This window comes from Sphaeramia orbicularis, chromosome 10 (genome assembly GCF_902148855.1).
Source record: "Sphaeramia orbicularis chromosome 10, fSphaOr1.1, whole genome shotgun sequence".
Taxonomy (NCBI): Eukaryota; Metazoa; Chordata; class Actinopteri; order Kurtiformes; family Apogonidae; genus Sphaeramia; species Sphaeramia orbicularis.
The window spans coordinates 53,957,433-53,981,635 of record NC_043966.1 but is presented as its reverse complement, the minus strand read 5'-3'; the positions used below and the strand labels follow the sequence as shown (position 1 = coordinate 53,981,635).

General features: G+C 37.8%; 1 long non-coding RNA gene across 1 annotated transcript; it reads right to left on the bottom strand.

The window, feature by feature from the left end:
* Positions 1-853: 853 nt before the first annotated feature.
* LOC115427564 (uncharacterized) lies at positions 854-23,499 on the bottom strand. Its single transcript, XR_003936508.1, has 3 exons — positions 23,412-23,499; positions 8,866-8,870; positions 854-865 (listed from the first exon to the last, which is right to left on the bottom strand). It is a non-coding gene; the product is annotated as an uncharacterized LOC115427564 (long non-coding RNA).
* Between the last annotated feature and the right edge of the window lie 704 nt (positions 23,500-24,203).

Below are 24,203 nucleotides of genomic sequence, written 5' to 3'. Positions count from 1 at the left end.
CAATAAAGATACAGATACTGATACCAATACAGATACCGATACCAATATAAATATTGATTCCGATAAAGATACCGATACAGGTAAAGATAGAGATACCGATATGATACAGATACTGATACCGGTAAAGATACAGATTCCGATACAGATACCAATACAGAAGTCAATACAGATTCCGATACAGGTAAAGATACAGATACAGATAGTTTTTTTTGTACACATTCAGGTACATTGGTGTATATATTATGCAGAGGTCTGTCACAGTACAAGTATAAAAGATTAAAAGATACGATCAGAATAAAAGTCAATGATAGAAGCAGAATAAAAGTATAAAAACAGTGTACAAACAATTCAAAGACAATAACAGTGTCATAAATATCTAAAAATAAATACTATCCATAAATTACCCTGAAGGATCATTCACAGGAGAACACAGCTTTGCATTGATTTAATTATTATTAACCTTCAAAGGAGACGGAAACAGCGGCCTCCCATTGAGACATGTATCCACTGAGACACGTGTCCATCATTAGCTGATCACCACCTCCATCATCCAGCCTCAGGTACCAACGACAGAGGACGCTTTAGAACTGGACCAGACCGGTATCCACATTCAGCCCAGTATGACCTCAAACCAACCGGACCGGTATCTGTATTCAGTATGACCTCAAACGGACCGGACCAGTATCCACATTCAGCCCAGTATGACCTCAAACAGACCGGACTAGTACAATAAGAAAGAAATGACAGGATGAAAATATTTACATCTACAAACGATCCTTTAAAAATCTGAATAACATGAACAACCTGAAATTCATGCAATTTTAACAGTATTATGCCTTCAATTTCTATTTAGATTATATTAGTGCTGGGCAGCGATTAAAATTTTTAATCACAATTAATCGCATGGATTTCTGCGATTAATTGCAATTAATCACATAGTTATATTTGGGGGGGGGGGGTTTGCCAGCATCAACAGTGTGTATTTCCTTTCAGTGATATTTCAGACTGCAGTACTCCGCTGATAAAAATAATTGCACATGTCAGTGCTTCCAAACACCTGTGTCCTTCTCCCCCCCACCATCTGAAGACATTTAAAATGAAAATGTCCATGGAACAGACCGCTACTGTTACACATGTTTATGTCCACACAGGTTTATTTCTGCTTGTGAGTGATTGACAGGAGTCTTAGTCCCACTAATAAGTACTAATACTAATAAGCCCAATAACATGTGATGTTCAGTTGTTCAAAGCAAGCAAACGGGGCCCTCTAGTGGTTGGAATAAGTTGCACTAACATACGTTTTGTCCTTGCGGTGTTCCCGTAGTCAGTTCAGACATAAGACGGAACTATCAGACACGTTTCTTTCACTCTGTTTGTATGGCCCCAAAAACATTTGTCTGTGAGTATTTTATGTTCAGTTGTTGTCAGAATGACTAGTATCAAATATCTCTGATGTGAACTGTGGTTGCTGGATAAAAAGATGTTGTAAATCTTAAATTAATCTGTAAATGCTAATCATTAGCGTGTCTATGGACCTTCCCATTCAGGTTAGCATGGAGCTAATCACATCGTAAATAGGTAAAGGTTAGTTCAAAGGCTGGCATATTATACCTAAACACAATCAATGAATTTACATAAACTTAGTATGAGCCTGCATAAAGAATTAGCAACCCATCTGGGACTGCTAGCATAAACGAATTAGCTTAAACATGTTAATAACACATTGTAATAAACACATCCAAACTAACCTCATAAACATGTTTCTAACGGCATGTTTGCATGTGAAATTATTTAGCAAACAACAGAATGATTGATACATACAGGCGTTGAACTGCAGGAGTTAAACAAATTTGATTCAGCATTACTCGGAAAGTTCGCTCACTTTTCTCCTCTCAGACACCGGCACTTGGTTCTACAGTGCATGTGGAGCACCAAAATAAAAGAGCAAGTTTCAAAATAACAGTCCGTATGTATAAATGAACTAAGACTTGCTTGAAAGGCAGAATGGCATTAACGGGAGATTTAAAAAAATTGGCGGCGTTATTTAATGAATGCGTTAACGCGGTAATAACGCGGTAATAACGCGGTCATAACGCATTAACTTGCCCAGCCCTATATTTAGGGACCGAGCCAAGAGGGCAGGTCCACTCACACAGTGAGTGGACCTGCCAGAAGGCAAGGCCCCTATTGTTTTTCGTTTGTTTTTTATTATTATTATTATTTTCCTGACGCCACTTTGAACTGGATTTTGACCCCCTAAACATGCTCGAAAACTCACTAAATTTGGCACATATGTCAGGTCCAGGGAAAAATTTGATAAAATCAAAAAATTAACCCCGTAGGTGCCAAAATGCGCTCTCTAGCACCACCTATGTCCAAAAACACAGAAACCACGATAGCAGCCAGCAGGAATGTCCGAGAGACATGAAACCAATGCCAAAATGTTCCTTACATCGAGCACTACAAAAATAAAGGAGGACACTACGAGATATATATATATATATATATATATATATATATATATATATATATATATATATATATGTATTAGTGGTGGGCAGCGATTGAAATTTTTAATCGTGATTAATCGCATGGCTTTCTGCGATTAATCGCGATTCATCACATAGTTGTGGGGGGGGGCATCAACAGCATGTATTTCCTTTCAGTGATATTCCAGACTGGAAGTACTCCAGTGATAAAAGTAATTGCACGTCAGTGCTTCCAAACAACTGTGTCCTTCTCAACCCCACCATCTGAAGACATTTAAAATGAAAATGTCCATGTAAAAAACCACTACTTTTACACATGTTTATGTCCCCACCAGTGTATTTACAGTTGTGAGTGACTGACAGGAGTCTTAGTCCCACTCATCAGTACTAATACTAATAAGCCCATTAATATGTGATGTTCAGTTGTTCAAAGCAAGCCAAAGGGGCCCTGAAGTGGTCAGAATAAGTTGCACTAACGTATGTTTGGTCCTTTCCGTGTTACCGTAGTTAGTTCGGACATAGAACTAACAGACACGTTTCTTTCACTCTGTATGGCCCCAAAAACGTTTGCCTGTGAGTATTTTATGTTCAGTTGTTGTAAGAATGAATAGTATCAAATATCTCTGATGTGAGCCTTTGTTGCTGAATAAAAAGACGCTGTAAATCTTTAATTAACCTGTAAATGCTAATCGTTAGCATGTCTATGGATTTTCCCATTCAAGTTAGCATCAAGATAAAATGACTGCTAATACAACATTCACATTGTAAATGAGTAAAGGTTAGTTCAAAGGCTGACATATTAGACCTAAACACAACCAATGAATTTACATAAACTTAGCATGAGCCTGCAGAAAGAATTAACAACCCATCTGTGAGTGCTAGCATAAACAAATTAGCTTAAACATCAGCATTACTTGTAAAGTTCGCCGGTTTTCTCCTCTCAGCTTCACATACACACAGCACCAGTGTGTGGACCGGAAAAATAAAAGCATGAGTTTCAAAATAAGAGTCCGTATGTATAAATCAACTAAGACTTGCTTGAAAGGCAGAACAATAATAAAACGGCGTTAACGTGAGATAAAAAAAATTGTCGGCGTTATTAATGAATGCGTTAACGCGGTAATAACGCGTTAACTTGCCCACCCTAATATATACCATATATATATATATATATATATATATATATATATATATATTATATATATATACATACAGGGTGGGAAGCAAAATGTACAATGAACATTTAGTTGTTTTTTCTCAGCAGACACTACATCAGTTGTTTTGAACCCAAACATATACTGATGTCATAATCATACCTAACACTATTATCCATACCTTTTCAGAAACTTTTGCCCATATGAGTAATCAGGAAAGCAACGTCAAAGAGTGTGTGATTTGCTGAATGCACTCGTCACACACCAAGGAGATTTCAAAAATAGTTGGAGTGTCCATAAAGACTGTTTATAATGGAAAGAAGAGAATGACTATGAGCAAAACTATTACCAGAAAGTCTGGAAGATACTATTAAAGAAGAATGGGAGAAGTTGTCACCCCAATATTTGAGGAACACTTGCGCAAGTTTCAGGAAGCGTGTGAAGGCAGTTATTGAGAAAGAAGGAGGACACATAGAATAAAAACATTTCTATTATGGACATTTTCTTGTGGCAAATAAATTCTCATGACTTTCAATAAACTAATTGGTCATACACTGTCTTTCAATCCCTGCCTCAAAATATTGTACATTTTGCTTCCCCACCCTGTATGTATGTACATATATGTACATATATATAAAAATAAACTATAATATAAATGAAAAAATGAGAGCATGATAAAAATGTGAACGGTACACCCACACACAATAAAGTTTTACAAAAGCAAAGCCTTATTAAAAATGGTAAAGTATAAGTTTTATGCTCACCTGTTTGTACAATTTCAAGTCACTCGAACAGATTCTGTCTGTCACACACACACTTGCATACACACACAGTAGGCTTTTCAAAATAAAAGCCTCATTAAAAGGTGATGGTGGTTTCAGCAGAGGGGCGCAAGTGTTCTGTAGGGATGAAAGGAGGATGGATACAAAAGGGAGGAGGCTGGTGTCAGTACGGAGAGGTGTGAGTGGAACTGAGGTGTCAACGGCCACAGGAGGCGGAACGTACGGAAGACAGAACGTATGGGAGGTGGAACACACGGGAGGTGGAACGTATGGGAGGCAGAACGCCCAGTGTGAGGTCCCGCCCAGTGCTGCTTGCAGCTTTAATATATATTTTAACAGGCAGAATGTGGTACAAATTGGATTTAGTACCCTGACAACACTTCATGTTGTTCAGATTATTCACATTAATGAAAGGTTAGTTTGTTAATGTAAACATTTTTATGTCATTTTACTTTTTTACACAAACAATGAGAAACATTTGGTGTTGGGATTATTTAAAGGTGAGTATGACAGTATTGTACTGGTTCGATGCACACCGCCTGAAAGCAGCGGCTGCAACAAACACGATATGGAAACGGCTGGAGCTCTGCTTCCTTTCAGCTGTTTCCGTGTTTCAGCCATTTCCGTGTTAGTTTCATCCATATAATATCATGTGGTTGTACTGCCGCTGCCAGGCAGCCAAGGTTCTAATAGTTTTGGATTTTTCATTATAGTTTAGTTTTATTTAGTTTTGGACCTTTTTTTTTCAAATTTTATCCATAATTTTTTGTTTTAGTTTTGTAAACTCAAAATACAGTTTCAGTTAGTTATTGTTTTTTCTTTAATTATAGTTTTATTTATTTCAGTTAACGAAAATGTTTTTTCAATTCTAGTTTTCATCATTTCGTTAGTTTTCGTTAACGATAATAACCTTGGTAATTATTGCCCCGCCCCCCAAAGGGGAGGGAAGGGCTGTTGTTTTTGGTTCAGTTTGTTTGTTACACTTTAGCAGCAGAACTATTGGTTGAATTCATACCAGATTAGGTTTACAGATTACCAGTGACCCAGAACAGATGTGATTACATTTTGGTAAAAGTAGGTCAAAGTTCACATTTTTTATGAATTTTTAATTTTTTTTTTCCATTTACTTGTAATATGTTAAATGTGTCTTTGCTGACATCAGCACACACACAGACATGATGACATCAGCTGGATCGATGCCATAATAAGATTCAATACGTGTGAGGGTTTGTTGTGCCTGGAACCACTTGTTTTTGTTTTTCTTTTATTTGATGAATCAAATGAATTTATTCTAAACAGTCGAATGAACTGAAAGAATCGAGTTAGTTAAAAGAATCAGACTTTCATCACTAATATCTGTAGCATGATTCTAATAGTTTTGGATTTTTCATTCTAGTTTAGTTTTATTTAGTTTGGACTTTTTTTTTCTCCAATTCACTTCGTTTTAATACGTTTTTAGAGCAGGTTTGATAGTTTTTATTAGTTTTCATTTTTTTCTAAATGCTTAATTTTAGTTTAGTTTTATCGTCTCTTTTCTCTTCTTCTCTGTCGTCGTATTCAAATAAATCCCAGACAGGACTCTGCTGCTTTCTCCCAACTTTAGTCTCCATGTTTCCAGGTAGAGTGGGGACCAGAAGACGACTGGAAACCACAAGTGAACACAAGTGACGGAGCAAAAAGTGTCGTATGGAGACAGCACAGAAAACTGAGAGAGACAAAGAAATCGATTTCGTATCAATCCGACACTGACAAAGACTAAAACGAAGGGAAGTTTATCCATAATTTTTATCTGTTTTAGTTTTGTAAACACACAATACAGTTTCAGTTAATTATGTTTTTTTTTCTGTTAATTATAGTTTTTATTTATTTCAGTTAACGAAAACGTTTTTACAATTCTAGTTTTCGTCATTTCGTTAGTTTTAGTTAACGATAATAACCTTGATCAGCAGATTGCCTTCAGCTGCATGAACAAGTACATTCCAGGTACCAAGCAAACAAAAAATTGCCTTTTTAACAGTGTCATGATATATCATATTGTGATCCTAGTATTGTGATTTGTATCGTATCACCAGATTCTAGCCGATACACAGCCTTAATTACAAGGGGTCGTGCTAATAGTACTTAGTACTAAAACTAAACTAAAACTAAGCATTTAGAAAAAAACGAAAATCAACAAAAACTAGCAAACCTGCTCTAAGAACAAATTAAAACGAACTGAATTAGAGAAAAAAAGTCAAAACTAAATAAAACTAAACTATAATGAAAAATCACAAACTATTAGAACCTTGGGATAGAGCACCTTCAGCACACGTCTACTTTAATTCCTTACAAACTTAACAGTGTTAGTCGAACAGCCAAAAAATAATTAAAGCCCCCATGTGGTGCACAGTTAAATCGTGTAGATGTCACCAATCCTTTCATCCTGCTGCGTTCCACCATGTGGGAAGCACAGTCAGGTAATTTGTGGCAGTGTTAGAAAAAAAAAATGTTATCACTTACATGTGTTTATAGAGCAGGGGTCTCAAACTCCTGTTAGTTCAGTTCCACATTCAGCCTAATGTGATCCAAAATGGGCCAGACCAGTAAAATAATATAAATAATAGGATGAAAACATATAAATAATGTCAACTCTAAAGTTTTCTCTATGTTTTTGAGTGAAAAAAAGTCAAATTCCATAATGACAGTTACTACATCTCCAAACTGTACTTGAACATAACACGAACAAATATGAACCTGAAAATTCTTTTTAAAAAAATAAGTGCAATTTTAACAACATTATATCTCAGTTCATAATTTATACATGTGCATCACAACGTGCAGATCACAGTGGATCTACAAATACATCAAACATTCAGTAATACTGAGAATATTGGTAAAATTAGACAAATTACTCTTACGACACTTCAGGTTCTTCATGTTTGCTCAGGTTATTCACATTTTTTGTGAAGGACTAGTCATTGTGTAATTTTACTTTTTTTTTTTTTTTTTTTTAACTAAAACAGAGGAATATTTGTAGTTTTCATTAATTATAGTTTATTAGGATAGTATTTTACTGGTCTGATCTGCTTTAGACTGAAGTGACCTAAAATGATTCTAACATCCTTGACTGTTAATATCTTCAATGTCATTTTTGCATTTCACAAATTCATCCCATGGGCCAGATTGGACTCTTTAAACGGTCCTGGAAACATGGAGACTAAAGTTGGGAGAAAGCAGCAGAGTCCTGTCTGGGATTTATTTGAATATGACGACAGAGAAGAAGAGAAAAGAGACCACTGAACTAAAATTAATACTAAAACTAAACTAAAACTAAGCATTTTGAAAAAAATGTACACTAACTACATGCACTCGGAGAGCACAAACCTCCGCCAAGGCAGATCAGTGGGCCCCTGTGGCCTCGCCACCCCTGACCCCCACCAAAATTTAATCATTTGTTCCTTGTGCCAGTATCAACATTTAGTTAAATTTTCATCCAAATCCGTCCATAACTTTTTGAGTTATCTTGCACACGGACAGACAGACAGACAACAAACCAACGCCGACAAAAACATAACCTCCTTAGCAGAGGTAATAAAAAATAGCAAACCTGCTCTAAAAAGTAATTAAAATGAACTGAATTAGAGAAAAAAAGTCCAAACTAAATCAAACTAAACTAGAATGAGAAATCCAAAACTATTAGAACCTTGATTCCAGGTTGAAGGTGAAACTGTTTGGAGCTGTGGTGTGTAATTCCGTTCTAACAGTCCCACAGTTGTGAACCATCCAGTGGACGTTGTTTCTAGAACAGTGGAAGTGTACGTCCGTCTGTCTGCTTTGCGGCTCTGTGGGTCGGCAGCTGCCATCTTTACGCTCCTCCATCCACTGGATGTGTGTCAGCCTGATGACAGCCTGTCAACATCCAGTAGGTTTAAAACTGAGAGGAAAAAAAGAACACAGGCGTACAACAGCTTGGTGTTTCATGTCTTTTTAATGAGCGAGATGGTGAACAAGCTGCGTACAAGCGCTGAGCAGCTCATCCTGCAGCTCTCACTCCCTCTCTTCCTCTCTTATCTTAATGAATCAGTCGATTATCTGCAGTTATGACACCATCGCTTCTGTTATCTTAATCCATCCCTGCCTCCTCAGACTGCCCGACCGTACGCAACGCTGTGTACAATTAACACTCTGATATTTACAATTAACACTCTGATATCATCTGGTGGAAACTTAGAGGCCAGGAGAGACCACGGAGCATTTCTCTGACAGTTTTTTTTTTCCCTCTACAACAGGGCTGTCAAACTCATTTTAGTTCAGCGCTAAATTTGACCTGAAATGGGCCAAACCAGTCAAATATTAACATAATAATGTAGAAATACTGTCAACTCCTAACTTTTCTCTATGTTTAAGAGTGAAAAAAGTTAATTTACACTACTGAAATTGAATTACACCAGAAATCTGCACAAATACTGAACACATTTTTTATTTGATCCAAACAGGATCTAATGTTACATCACAAAATGTTCCTGTGTTCAGACTGAAATTCTGTTTTACAGACATTCCAGTTTCAGATCCTGTTCAAATGTTCATATTCTATTAGTTCAGAACTAACATCAGAACAGGATTTGAGTTCAATCCCAACAAAGGAACGAACATTATTGAATAAGAGTGTGAAATAAGAATAAATAAAATATAAACAAAAAAGAAAGACAAAAAGCAAAAATGAATCTCCACAATATCTGCATTTGAATAAATACACAAAAATATCGATACAGTACTTTTTAATATTGATACAGTATTGTGAAATATCACGATATATTGCAGAACTGATATTTTCTTACAGCCTACTCCTGACACCCAGTAAGTAAACCTTTTCACCATTTTACATTTAATAATTGCCTTAATTGGAAACAGTATGATGCAACAGTTTTTTCAGATTTTTTTTTTTTTTTTTTTTTTAATATAATGTCCTTTCCAGTGACGTGCAGTGGGGTTCATGACTGGGGAGGCACTGACTCTTTCAGAGCCAGATCTACAAATATATGGTGGTCTGAGAAACTGGAATAGAGAGAGGGAGCCAAAGGAACGGCCTGGGATATGGGCTGTGCATCAAGTCAGCATAGGTAGACTGGCAGGAACTCAACAGGAAACCTTCAAAAAGAGCCATTTCAAACTAAACATAAAAAAGTTTATGGTCTTACCTTTATTTGTACATGAAATCCATGCGCCGATCCTGGTGAATTAAAGTGTATAAAAAAGAATGAAGAAGATTATAAGCGCATGAATCTGTGGACTCACTGGCGCCATCTATCATGAGGCAGGGGTACTGTGTGCCTCCCCTAGTGACTTTTTCACTGCGGTTTTATGATTAATCTGCGAGCCTAAGTACATTACAGAAATACATTCCATACGTTATGCAGATCATGGAAGGACAGAGCATATAATCAGAGTGTTTGAAAGCATTTGAACTGCGATATACAGAGGGACAACGACACAGTATTTTCATGGGTACCAGCAGAGTTCATGAGGGGAGGAGACAGTTCTGCTGGAGGCACAGCACAGCGCTGCCTCTCCTCCCTGTATCTGAACGGAGCATGTGGAAATTCTGCTATTCTAATTGAAAATAAATAAATAAATAAATAAAAATAATAATAATAATAACAATATTGGATTCGAATGGAAAATGACTTTATACAGTAGGACATACCAGCTGACAACTATCAACATTTATTATATTTTATAGTCAAGTTTTTTTTCTTTTCAAGATTGACAAGGGAGGCTCTGCCTCCCCTGCCTCCTCTGACTGCACGTCATTGGTCCTTTCCAGTGGACATTATGGAATTTTTTATTTTAAAGCAGGGCTGTCAAACTCATTTTAGTTCAGTTCAACATTCAGCTAAATTTGATCTCCAGTGGGCTGAACTAGTAAAATAAGAACATAATAATATATGTCAACTCCAAACTTTCTCTGTTTTAGAGCGAAAAAGTTAATTACATTATGAAAGGTTTACATCTGCGAACTATCCTTTCAAAAGATGTGAATAACATGAATACACTGAAAAAACATAAGTGTAACTTTTAACAATATTCTGCCTCAGTTTATCATTTACACATGTACATTATAATATTAAAAACTACAAGAAACATTTAATAACACACAGAATATTGTTAAAATCCTACTTCTCTTAAGACATTTCAAGTAGTTCATATTTTTTGCAAAATCATACATTGTTTTAGTGTAAATACATGAAAATATTTACATTTACAAAGAGAAAAATGTAGAGTTGTCATGATTTATGTTATTTTGATAGTGTTGTACTGGTCCTGACCCACTTGAGATTGAAATGGTCTGAATGTGGAAGTGAACTAAAATGAGTTTGAAATCCCTGCTCTACAAGAAGAAATGTGCAGCAAAACGGACTAGATTTACAGCTATTGATTACAGAATGGTAGAACCAAATGGATGTGGCTATAAACAAATTATTGTGGTGTCGCAAACAGTTATGGATCCCTGCATCAGATTATTTAAAGCCCTAAAAGGTCGAAATGATGATTATGATAAATGGCGCTGCTGTGCTGGATAGATAATCTATCTTAATTATGATGAAACTGAATATGTTGTGAGGCCTTCCACGCCGGCCCCGTGGCCTTAGACGATGATATTAATGGAGGGAGAGGGAGCAAATGAAAGGGTTTTGTTTTGTTGGGAAACAGGTCGACAGCCTTTCAAACAGTGTTAGGGGTGATGGGCCGTGATTGGCTGAGAGCCGCCGCCTCCTCCTCCGTTACAACTGAGGAAATGGAAACGCTCAGGATTAGGTTTGTCCCTGTGGGTAAAACAAACGCCGTCTGCTTCACTGGGATCAAATGTGTGTTTGTGTGGAGAAATGGACCGGCTTAGGTTACTGTCCAAATATTCACACACATCAGACAGAGCTGTGCTCATATGAGTCTGTAGATGGACGGAAAATACATCTGTGTAAACTGCTGAATGAGTTCAGTCGTACATTAAATGTACTGTTTGTATTTGATTTGTCAAAATAGGAACAAAAAGGTTTTGACAAGAATCTGAATTCACCAACAGGACTCTACTGTCGTAAATCCATCCCCACTTCACAGACATTATTGCTGGAGCAGAGGATCCATGGATTCACAGACTGACCATGACTTCAGGGTCCAGATCAGGTCCAGATCAGGTCAAGATCAGGTTCCTTCTATAGTTGAACAGAACATAGGACTAATGGTTGGATTGGACCTGGTTTGGTTCAATGACTTGGTCATCCATCTGGGATAGTGATCCTTCCTGATGTGGACCTGATCTGGACCTGAACTCATGGTCAGTCTGTGGAATAGATATAGAACAGTATAGATAAGACAAAAATGAACAAAAATGGACAAACATGAGCATCAACATGAGTAAAGACAAAAAACAATAAGCAGCAAAATAGATAGATAGATAGATAGATAGATAGATAGATAGATAGATAGATAGATAGATAGATAGATAGATAGATAGATAGATAGATAGATAGATAGATAGATAGATAGATAGATAGATAGATAGATAGATAGATGAAAAAATGTCAAATTTTAAAAAGTTGACAAAATTAGCAGAATAAAGGAAAACAAAGAAAAAAAAAGAACACAAACATAAGGATCAAAATGAGTCAAAACAAAAAATATGCAGAAAAATTAGTGAAAAATTACCAAAATAAGATACAAATATACTTCATTGTCAAAAATGTGTGGAATCCATGGATCCTCTGCTCCAGAAATAATGTCTGTGCAGTGGGGACAGGTTTACGACAGTAGAGTCCTGTTGGTGAATTCATATTCATGACATCGGAGAAAGGACACTGGTCCAGTTGGATTTCCTGTCTGTAATTCTGTCTAAACTTATTCATTCATATTCTGATCAAACACATTTAGTGCTGTCAAACTATAAAAATATTTAAACAGATTAATCAAGGTTGCTGTGGATTAATTTTGATTATCACGATTAAATATCATTTTTCATCTATAATAATTATGTTTCATTTTGCATGAACAAACAGACTCATTACAGAAGTGACTATATCTGAACTGAACAGGTTTATCAAACACCTTCAACAGTTTCAACACTCTCCAACTGTTCTGTTTTGGGTTTTTTTCCTCATATTTCCATCCAGAGGAACAACGTGTTCTGTTCTTCTACAATCACATTCATCTGGATGATGGATTCATCTGAGTTACTGAGTTCATTTGGACAGAACTACACACATTTAATGTACGAGTGAACTCATTCAACCAGTTTACACACATTTATTTTATGCACATCTACAGACTAATATGAACACAGATCTGTCTGATGGACATGAATATTTGGACACTAATCTAACCCCATATAGTTGAAGCCTACAAAGTCCACATCCAGTCTAGAACATGTCTCCTCTAAGGCAGAGCTCAATTATTCTCATTTGGATCTTGATTAAATAACTAGTCCAACTAAAAATAATGAACAGAAAAACACTAAACCATCACATGCAGTGTCTCAAAAGAGGTTTGAACAGCATCAAGCATTTAATGGTTTCTGTTGGTTCCCCTGTGGGTATGAATGTTTTACACTGTTTAAATCTGTAATCAGGATTGAGGACATAAAGGCCTGGACATGATCCTCACTGTCAGTCAATCAGTTGAAGCCTCTAATATCAGTCCTTATCAGTCTGAAGTCCTTATTTGTTTTTTTTATTTGTTTTTTTTAACCTCTGTTCTGTTTGTGCCTTGTGTAGATCTGCAGTCTGTGTTAAACCCACTGACAGGCCTGGACCGACTGAAGGATTCCTTCAATCACAACATATGAGATTGAGTTTTTAAACCAATGCATTTCATGCTTTAGTGATTTTTTTCATTTTTTTTCCCAAACTCTAAAGCCATGCCAGTATTAAGATGAGTGTCTTTAATTACATTAAGGAGGATTATCTGTTCTAATATCTCTACATTCAGTTAATCCCAAATACACTGAAATATGAACAGGGGGAGCTGCAGATCCACCAGGTCCACAGCCTCTGAACCAGGTCCATAGAGGATCTGCAGATCCACCAGGTCCACAGCCTCTGAACCAGGTCCATAGAGGATCTGCAGATCCACCAGGTCCACAGCCTCGAACCAGGTCCATGGAGGATCTGTAGATCCACCAGGTCCACAGCCTCTGAACCGGGTCCATGGAGCATGGCAGATCCACCAGGTCCACAACGCTCTGAACCGGGTCCATAGGGGATCTGCAGATCCACCAGGTCCACAGCCTCTGAACCGGGTCCATGGACGCATGTGCAGATCCACCAGGTCCACAGCCTCTGAACCGGTTCCCTAGGGGATCTGCAGATCCACCAGGTCCACAGCCTCTGAAACCGGGTCCATGGAGGATCTGCAGATCCACCAGGTCCACAGCCTCCTGAACCGGGTCCATGGAGGATCTGCAGATCCACCAGGTCCACAGCCTCTGAACCGGGTCCATAGAGGATCTGCAGATCCACCAAGTCCACAGCCTCTGAAACCGGGTCCATGGAGGATCTGCAGATCCACCAGGTCCACAGCCTCTGAACCGGGTCCATGGAGGATCTGCAGATCCACCAGGTCCACAGCCTCTGAACCGGGTCCATAGAGGATCTGCAGATCCACCAAGTCCACAGCCTCTGAACCGGGTCCATAGAGGATCTGCAGATCCACAGCCTCTGAACCGGGTCCATGGAGCATGTGCAGATCCACCAGGTCCACAGCCTCTGAACCGGGTCCATGGAGGATCTGTAGATCCACCAGGTCCACAGCCTCTGAACCGGGTCCATGGAGCATGTGCAGATCCACCAGGTCCACAGCCTCTGAACCGGGTCCATAGGGGATCTGCAGATCCACCAGGTCCACAGCCTCTGAACCAGGTCCATGAGGATCTGTAGATCCACCAGGTCCACAGCCTCTGAACCGGGTCCATGGAGCATGTGCAGATCCACCAGGTCCACAGCCTCTGAACCGGGTCCATAGGGGATCTGCAGATCCACCAGGTCCACAGCCTCTGAACCGGGTCCATGGAGCATGTGCAGATCCACCCAGGTCCACAGCCTCTGAACCGGGTCCATAGGGGATCTGCAGATCCACCAGGTCCACAGCCTCTGAACCGGGTCCATGGAGGATCTGCAGATCCACCAGGTCCACAGCCTCTGACCGGGTCCATAGGGGATCTGCAGATCCACCAGGTCCACAGCCTCTGAACCGGGTCCATGGAGGATCTGCAGATCCACCAGGTCCACAGCCTCTGAACCGGGTCCATGGAGGATCTGCAGATCCACCAGGTCCACAGCCTCGAACCGGGTCCATAGAGGATCTGCAGATCCACCAAGTCCACAGCCTCTGAAACCGGGTCCATGGAGGATCTGCAGATCCACCAGGTCCACAGCCTCTGAACCGGGTCCATGGAGGATCTGCAGATCCACCAGGTCCACAGCCTCTGAACCGGGTCCATAGAGGATCTGCAGATCCACCAAGTCCACAGCCTCTGAACCGGGTCCATAGAGGATCTGCAGATCCACAGCCTCTGAACCGGGTCCATGGAGCATGTGCAGATCCACCAGGTCCACAGCCTCTGAACCGGGTCCATGGAGGATCTGTAGATCCACCAGGTCCACAGCCTCTGAACCGGGTCCATGGAGCATGTGCAGATCCACCAGGTCCACAGCCTCTGAACCGGGTCCATAGGGGATCTGCAGATCCACCAGGTCCACAGCCTCTGAACCAGGTCCATGGAGGATCTGTAGATCCACCAGGGTCCACAGCCTCTGAACCGGGTCCATGGAGCATGTGCAGATCCACCAGGTCCACAGCCTCTGAAACCGGGTCCATAGGGATCTGCAGATCCACCAGGTCCACAGCCTCTGAACCGGGGTCCATGGAGCATGTGCAGATCCACCAGGTCCACAGCCTTGAACCGGGTCCATGGAGCATGTGCAGATCCACCAGGTCCACAAGCCTCTGAACCGGGTCCATAGGGGATCTGCAGATCCACAAGGTCCACAGCCTCTGAAACCGGGTCCATGGAGGATCTGCAGATCCACCAGGTCCACAGCCTCTGAACCGGGTCCATGGAGGATCTGCAGATCAACCGGTCCACCAGCCTCTGAACCGGGTCCATAGAGGATCTGCAGATCCACCAAGTCCACAGCCTCTGACAACCGGGTCCATGGAGGATCTGCAGATCCACCAGGTCCACAGCCTCTGAACCGGGTCCATGGAGGATCTGCAGATCCACCAGGTCCACAGCCTCTGAACCGGGTCCATGGAGCATGTGCAGATCCACCAGGTTCCACAGCTCTGAACCGGGTCCATAGGGGATCTGCAGATACACCAGGTCCACAGCCTCTGAACCGGGTCCATGGAGGATCTGCAGATCCACAGCCTCCCACATCAGACACAGACTCAGCATTGAAGCCTTTTGTCACATGGAACACGTGCTCCTACCTTTGTTTCCTGTTAGGATGTTGGTTTATGTGTTTCCATGGGACGGATGCAGGCATCATCTCTCCTGTGCTGTACTAACAGACTGCACACAGTCAGATTTCAGATTCTGCAGGTGCACCTGAACACACAGAAATGTCAAACAGCACTGTCAGACTCCTGTTAGTTCAGTTCCACATTCAGCCTAATATGATTAGAAGTGGACCGGACCAGTACAATAATATAAATAATAGGTTCAGAACTTATAAATGTCAACGCCAAAGTTTTCTGTGTTTGGGTGAAAAAAGACCAGTTCATAATGAAAATGTTTACATCTACGAACTGTACTCGAACATAACATGAACAAATATGAACAACCAGAAAATTAAGAAAAATGAGAGCAATTTTAACAATATTACACCTCTGTTTATCATTTATACACATTATACAGTGGATCTACAAAGACACCAAACATTTAATAACAGGCAGAATATTAGTACAAATACACAGACTTCTATTAAGACAGTTCAGCTTATTTACATTTTTGCAAGAGGTTGGTCTGTAAATGTAAACATTTTTGTAATAATTTAACTTTTTTTTTACCACTAAAGCAAAGAGAAAAAATGCAGTTTTTCATTATTTATAGGTTATTATGGTAGTTATTCTGGTAGTTCTTCTGGGTTCAACTGTACAGAAACACCATTGCATTCACACAAAAAATAAAATTTGGCTGTTTTTTTCCAAATTAATGAGATAAGTATCGTGTAATTACAAGAAAAAATAAGTTAAAAAAAATTTAGTTCTGTTTTTTCCAAATTAACAAAATAATTATCTTGTAATTACGAGAAAAAATAAATTAAAAAACATTCGGTTCTGGTTTTCTGAATTAACAAGATAATTATCTCAGAAAAACAGTACCAAATTAAATTTTTTTCATTAAAGAGTATAAAATAAGTTTTAAAAAAATTGGCTCTGGTTTTCCGAATTAACGAGAGTTTCTGAAAAAAAAAAATTCGGCTGTTTTTACGAGATAATTATCTCGCTAATTAAAAAAAAGAGAGCCGAATTTCTTTTAACTTATTTTTTCTCAGAATATTGAGACAATCATCTCGTAATTACAAGATAATTATCCCGTTAATTCAGAAAAACAGAACAGTATGTAATTGCAATGGGCTTCCGTACAACTGGACTGGTTTAGCTCTTCTGAAAATGTTTCGTCTCTCATCCAACAGACTTCTTCAGTTCTAATAAGTGGTGGAAACTGAACTAATAAACCTGCGGGAGGGGGGGTCATTAGTGGGTATGGTGTGTGAGGTTCAGATGACCAGACGGGGCGGTCACCATGGTGACGGGTGAGTATTTGACTGGTCCTGACCCACTTTTGATTAAACTGACCTTAAATAATTTGCACATTCTTGATTGTTCATATGTTCAGTGTAACTTTTGCGTTCATAAATTCATCCCACCAAGTCGGATCAGAGCCTTTGGTGGGCAGTTTTGGTCCGTGGGCCACATGTTTGACACCTGTGATCTAGAAGGTTAATTTCAGACCCTGGCTGAAATACTTTTTATTGCAAAAGCTTTGAAAAAAAAAAAAAAAAACATGTACTGTCAGATATAAGGGGCTGTCCTCATTAAAGGCAGTTCATTAGGGTGTGTTCCTGTGACCTGGGGTCCTCGCTGACAGCGACAGTCCAGTAAATGGACTTCACACACATTCTGCTGTTTCAGCACGGCTCTGCTTTGGACTGACAGAGGCGTCTACAGGACACATTCCATCAACTGCTACTTAAAATACATAAGTTAACAGGCAAACTTAGAACATTTTAAATATAGATGTGTGTGTGTGTGTGTGTATATATATATATATATATATATATATATAGTATATATATATATATATACACATATACATACATACCACACACACACACAAACAAACACACATATAGTTTGGTGTTTCCCATTGGCCACGTTTCTATTGCACAGTTTACATTTTGCTCGTTTCTGATGTTAATTTTAAGCCTCTCCTGCTGTTGAGCTGCAGTATCTATGTAACCCCAGGGTTCTCAAACACCTGTTCTTTCAGGTTCCACATTCAGTTCCGATTTGATCTGCAGTGACCGAACCAGGAAAATAAGAACAGAATAACGATAAATAATGACAACTGCACATTTTTGTCTGTTTTAGTGCAAAAAAAAACATTAAATTATGAAAATACTTGAAAATACTTACTTTTATAACTACCCAAACAAAAAGATGAGAATAACCCTGAAAAAAATGAAATTTCTTTAGAAAAATAAGTGCAATTTTACCAATCTTCTTCCTCCACTTCTCATTAGTCCATGTGCATTCTGGATCAGATCTACAAAGACACTAAGACACTGAGGAACAGGCAGAAAAAAGTTTAAATGGGCTGAATTTAATACAGACATTTCAGGTTGGTCAGATTTGTTCAGGTTATTCACATTTTATTGTTACAAGATAGTTTGGAAATGTCAATATTTTCATAATTAATATTATTTTTACACTAAAACAAAGACAACATTTGAAGTTGTTAATTCAAGATTTTTTTTACTTAATTGAAGAAGTTTTTTTTTTTTTTGGCTTAATTCAACATTTTTTCCCTTAATTCAAGCTTTTTTTTTTTTTTTGCTTAATTCAATTCAAGACTGGAATTTTTGACTTTGCAGAAACATCCCACGGGCCAGACTGGAACCTTTGGTGGGATGTATTTGGGCCCCGGGACACATGTTTGAGACCCCTGTTCTAGAAGCCTGGACTTAAGTCATTGTCAGCAGTGAGGGTGGGATATAAAAAAGGGAGGGGCTGTTTTTAAAATCCACATTCCAACCCTGAGGGACAACATCCTGGTCCCCAGCACCCCATATTTTGGTCTGTACTGCATTTGTCCATCAGTCACTGCCACGGCATCATGGACATAGAAACATGATTATAAAACTATTGGATTAAAAATGACTAATATCTGACAAAATATTGGAACCAATCAACTATTACTGTAGTCACTAGTCTGTTCACGCGAGAAAAAATACAGAAGGATGACAAACTGTACAGTCAACTGTGTACGGACACACACACCCTGACAGACAGAACGCATACACAGACAGACAGACAGACAGACAGACAGACACAGTCCATTTATAATATAGACGTTTTATAAAGCTAGACATACTGGAGTAGTTTCACAGACTATAGGGTGCATTAACAACGTTAAAAACTAGTTTAATTAAATTCAAACCAATTAATTACTTTACATTAATTTGAACATGTCTTAAATTAAGAACTTGACTCGTAGTTTCATGATTAAAAAAAATTATGTGTCACACTTATCCACTGATATGAACTCAATGTGGAAAAGGAGATACTTAAATACATAAGTTAACAGGCAAAACTTAAATAACATTATACACACTGAACAAAAATATAAATGCAACAACTTTTGTTTTTGCTCCCATTTTTCCATGAGCTGAACTCAACAATCTAAAACTTTTTCTATGTACACAAAAGGCCTATTTCTCTCAAATTTTGTTCATAAATTTGTCTTAATCTGTGTTAGTGAATACTTCCCCTTTGTCCTTTGCTGAGATAATCCATCCACCTCACAGCTGTGGCAGATCCAGATGCTGATTAGACAGCAGGATTATTGCACAGGTGGGCCTTAGGCTGGACACAATAAAAGGAAGGCCACTCTAAAGTGTGCACTTTTACTGTATTGGGTGGTCAGGGGGGTCAGATAAAACCAGTCAGTATTTGGTGTGAGCACCATTTTCCTCACGCAGTCTTCTTCATGAATTCCTCTGAAACCCTTTGCAGGTGGCTGATGGTCCAGAAAATGAACATTCAATTCACAGGCAGAAGCTCTGCTGGACATTCCTGAAGTCACATGACCAGTGCATATTCCCCTCCAAACTGGTGACATCTGTGGCATTGTGCTGTGTGAGAAAAGTGCACATTTTAGAGTGGCCTTCCTTTTACTGTGTCCAGCCTAACCTGTGCAATAATCCTGCTGTCTAATCAGCATCTGGATCTGCCACAGCTGTGAGGTGGATGGATTATCTCAGCAAAGGACAAGTGTTCACTAACACAGATTAAGACAGATTTGTGAACAATATTTGAGAGAAATAAACCTTGTGTGTACATAGAAAAAGTTTTAGATTGTTGAGTTCAGCTCATGAAAAATGGGAGCAAAAACAAGTGTTGCATTTATATTTTTGTTCTGTGTATAGAGATATGTAGATATAGATATAGATATAGATATACATGTCTCCAAAACCACCTCATGAGAGTGTAAAAACTTTTTTGCGATCTTTGACAGTTTTTTGCAACAGTTCAGTGTTCCCATTACCACTTTTCTATTGTGCAGTTTACATTTGCTCGTTTCTGATGTTAATTTTAAACTCAGGTCCTGTTGTTGAGCTGCAGTATCCATGTAACTCTCCATATGAAGCCTGTGTGTGTGTGTGTGTGTGTGTGTGTGTGTGTGTGTGTGTGTGTGTGTGTGTGTGTGTGTCTGTATTTTGTCATCACATATGTCGAATCGTCTGCGTATGGCTTTAAGCATCAATGTGCTCTTACTCAAAGCATGAAATAATTTGTGATCAACATCAAAGCTCTTCTTTATTTTTCTTATCTGTTGCCCACAGGCCTCTAATTATACATTCACGCCTTCCTGCAGCTAAAGTTGGGAATTCAATTTTCTCTGTGCACAGAAACACACTCCCAGTGAGATGGAGATGGAGGAGGACACGTTTAGGAAATAAAAAATAATACCAAAAAGGAAAAAGAAGCTGTCGCTCCATTCTATGGAAATGAGCCTCAGGATGTGACGAAGAATGGCGTGTGTGTGATGTGGCGAGATGCCACATGAGAAAGACCCTGTACCCCGAAGGCGACGCCGCGTTCAAGGACAGCAACGAAAACAGGAAACCTGATCGACTAAACCTGACAACAGCCCTGAGCCAAAACGCAACACACACACACACACACACACACACACAGCAGGTGTGGGTGATGAACAACTGGAGAAGAACATTTAACACTAATGGAATGAAAAATTCCAAATATTAATAATGAATCCAACTCAGTGTTACAGATTATTAACATGTCTACGTCTGAACCAAGGTTCAAATAGTTTTGGATTTTTCATTCCTGGTTTAGTTTTATTTAGTTTGGACTTTTTTTTCCTCTAATTCAGTTCATTTTAATTTCGTTTTCAAGCAGGTTTGCTAGTTTTTATTAGTTTTCATCTTTTTTCTAAATGCTTAGTTTTAGTTTAGTTTTAGTATAATTTTTTTTTATTTTTTTGTCTATCGTTTATCTTCTTTGCCATCACATTCAGATAAAGATAGATATGAAGTAAACTGAACTTCAGAACAAGGTTATTATTGTTAACTAAAAATTAACGAAACAACAAAAACTGGAATTGAAAAAACATTTTTGTTAACTGAAATAAATAAAAAAAACTATAATTAAAAGAAAAAAAAAAACATAACTGAAACTGTATTGTGGTGTTTACAAAACTAACTAAACAGATAAAAAAATTATGGATAAAATTCCCTTCGTTTTCATCTTTCTCAATGTCGGACTGATACAAAAACAGTTTATTTCACTCGAGCAATTTGAGCTAGCGGCACCATATGATATTTAACAGCATATGAAAGTGGTCCAGGTAGATTTAGGACCACATATGAAAGTGGTCTGGCTCAGATTTAGGACCACATATGAAAAGCGGTCTGGGTCAGATTTAGGACCACATATGAAAAGCGGTCTGGGTCAGATTTGGGACCACATATGAAAAGCGGTCTGGGTCAGATTTAGGACCAGATATGACAGTGGTCGGGATCAGATTAGCGCTGTTCAGACTGTCTGTAACAGATCAGATCCAGGTCACATGTGGGTAAATAAATCAGATTTAGACCACATTTGTCTGCAGTCTGAATGTAGCCTTCGGGGCTAAATTCAGATTTTAGATTTTCAGAAATGACTGACAGGCTCAAATACACACCACCGTACAAACACGAGCGCACACCTGCGACTACACACCTGTCTAACACTCAGCTAAATCAAAAGAGACGTTTGGACTAGATAATTGACTTGATTTCCTCACTAATGACCACGTCAATATGTCTTTTAAACACGTCTGACAAAGCTAATGAAGCCTCAGCGCGCTCCAAACCCTGCCACGGAAAATCCATCAGCATCGACAACACGTGTCCACTCCATGAGTCCTGTCGTTCTTCTGTCAACTCTGTTCTTCTGTTCCGTGTTCTCCCACAGATCATCATCCATTCAGGGGCCTTTTCATTCTGCTGTAGATTTATTACATGTTCTCCTGTTTTATACTATTAACTCTGACACAAATGGACCACAGTGGTGGACCCGTTGAATCCAGGTTTTTCTGTGGACGAAATTAAAAAAAAAAAAAAAAAAGTACAAAAGGCCCAAAAAATTAGCAAAATGAACATAAGAATAAACTGAATTAACAAAATAATACAAAAAAATATAGTAAGACAGCAAAATAATTACAAAATGAACAAAATAATCCAAAAATGAGTTTAAAAAAAAAAAAGACCAGATATCAACACAATGGAAAAAATAACTCAATAAAATTGTAAATAATCACAAAATGAGTTTTAAAAAAATTACAATAAAAGAGTAAAAAACATCAATATAATTGACAAAATGAACAACATAATCCAAAAATGAGTTAAAAAAAAAAAAAAAGACCAGCATAATCAACAAAATGAAATAATAATCAACAAAATGACAAAATAACCCCAAAATTTGAAAAATAATCAACAAAATCTGTACAAAAAAAAATTACAATTAAAGTAACAGTAAAAAAAACAAAAAAACAAAAAAACACCAAAATAATTGAAATTAACAAAATAATCCAAAAAATGAGTTTAAAAAAAGACCGGAATTATCAACAAAACATAATAATCAACAAAATTTACAAAATATTTCCAAAAATAAGTAAGACACACCAAAATAATCAACAAAATGAGCAAAAATGGATAACATAATCACAAAATGACAAAAATGGATAAAATATCACAAAATGAACAAAAATGGATAAAATAATCAACAAAATGAATAAATCAGTGAACTCTAGTTGTATATAAACTATGTGGACCCCAGTCTGTGGACCCGTTGTATCAGGTGTTTGTGTTCTAACAGGCCTCTGGGATCCCAAACTATAACAACTAATGTCAGAATAGAGTTGGATATTATGGGATAGATATCAGTGCACTGGTTAGTTTGGTTTAAATTATTATCTTTGTTTATAAAATGACTCTCAGATGGTTTGGACTGAATTTATATCAAAATTGCTTTAGTTTTTGTTTGTTTTCTATCCATGACTCTGATTTTAAAATGTTTTTCATATTTTCCTGCTCTGACTGTAAATAATTATTTTCTTCTACAACTAACCATCTACTTTCATCACATCTCACCAGTCTCTTTTCATTTTCCCTCAAATTGTGTGAATAAAACTTATGCATAAAATTTGCCTAATGGAAAAATGACACTTAGGTGTTTCTAAACTCTGTGGACACAAATCTGTGGACACATCATGTCTCCAGCTGTCAGATGTCCTGTTCAGGAGGATCAACACACAACATCAGTATTAATAATCAATAGGATATCTGTCCCATAATATCCAACTCTATTCTGACATTAGTCCTTATAGTTTTGGATCCCAGAGCCCTGTTAGAACACAAACACCTGGTTTCAGAGGGGTCCACATAGTTTAGATACAAATAAAGTTTCACTGATTTATTCATTTTAGTGATTATTTATTTATTTTTGTTAATTTGTTGATTATTATGTTCATTTTGTTGATTATTCTGGTCTTTTTTTTTTTTTTTTAACTCATTTTGGATTATTTTGTTCATTTTGTTAACCATTTTGGTGAGTTTTTTTTGTTTACTGGTTTTTTAATTGTATTTTTTTTTTACTTTTTTTTTTATTATTTTACAGATTATTTGGGTTATTTTGTTCATTTTGTTGATTATTTTATCAATTTTGTTAATTTTGTTGATTATTTTGGTGTGTTTTATTTTTTGGATTATTTTGTTGATTTTGTTGATTATTATGTTCAATTTGTTGATTATTCTGGTCTTCTTTTAAACTAATTTTTGATTATTTTGTCATTTTTTAATTGTTTTGGTGGTTTTGTTTTTTTATTGTAATTTTTTTATTTTTTTGATTATTTTACAAGATTTTCTTGGTTATTTTGTTCATTTTGTTGATTATTTTATCCATTTTGTTGATTATTTGGTGTGTCTTACGTATTTTTTGGGGTTATTTTGTTAATTTTG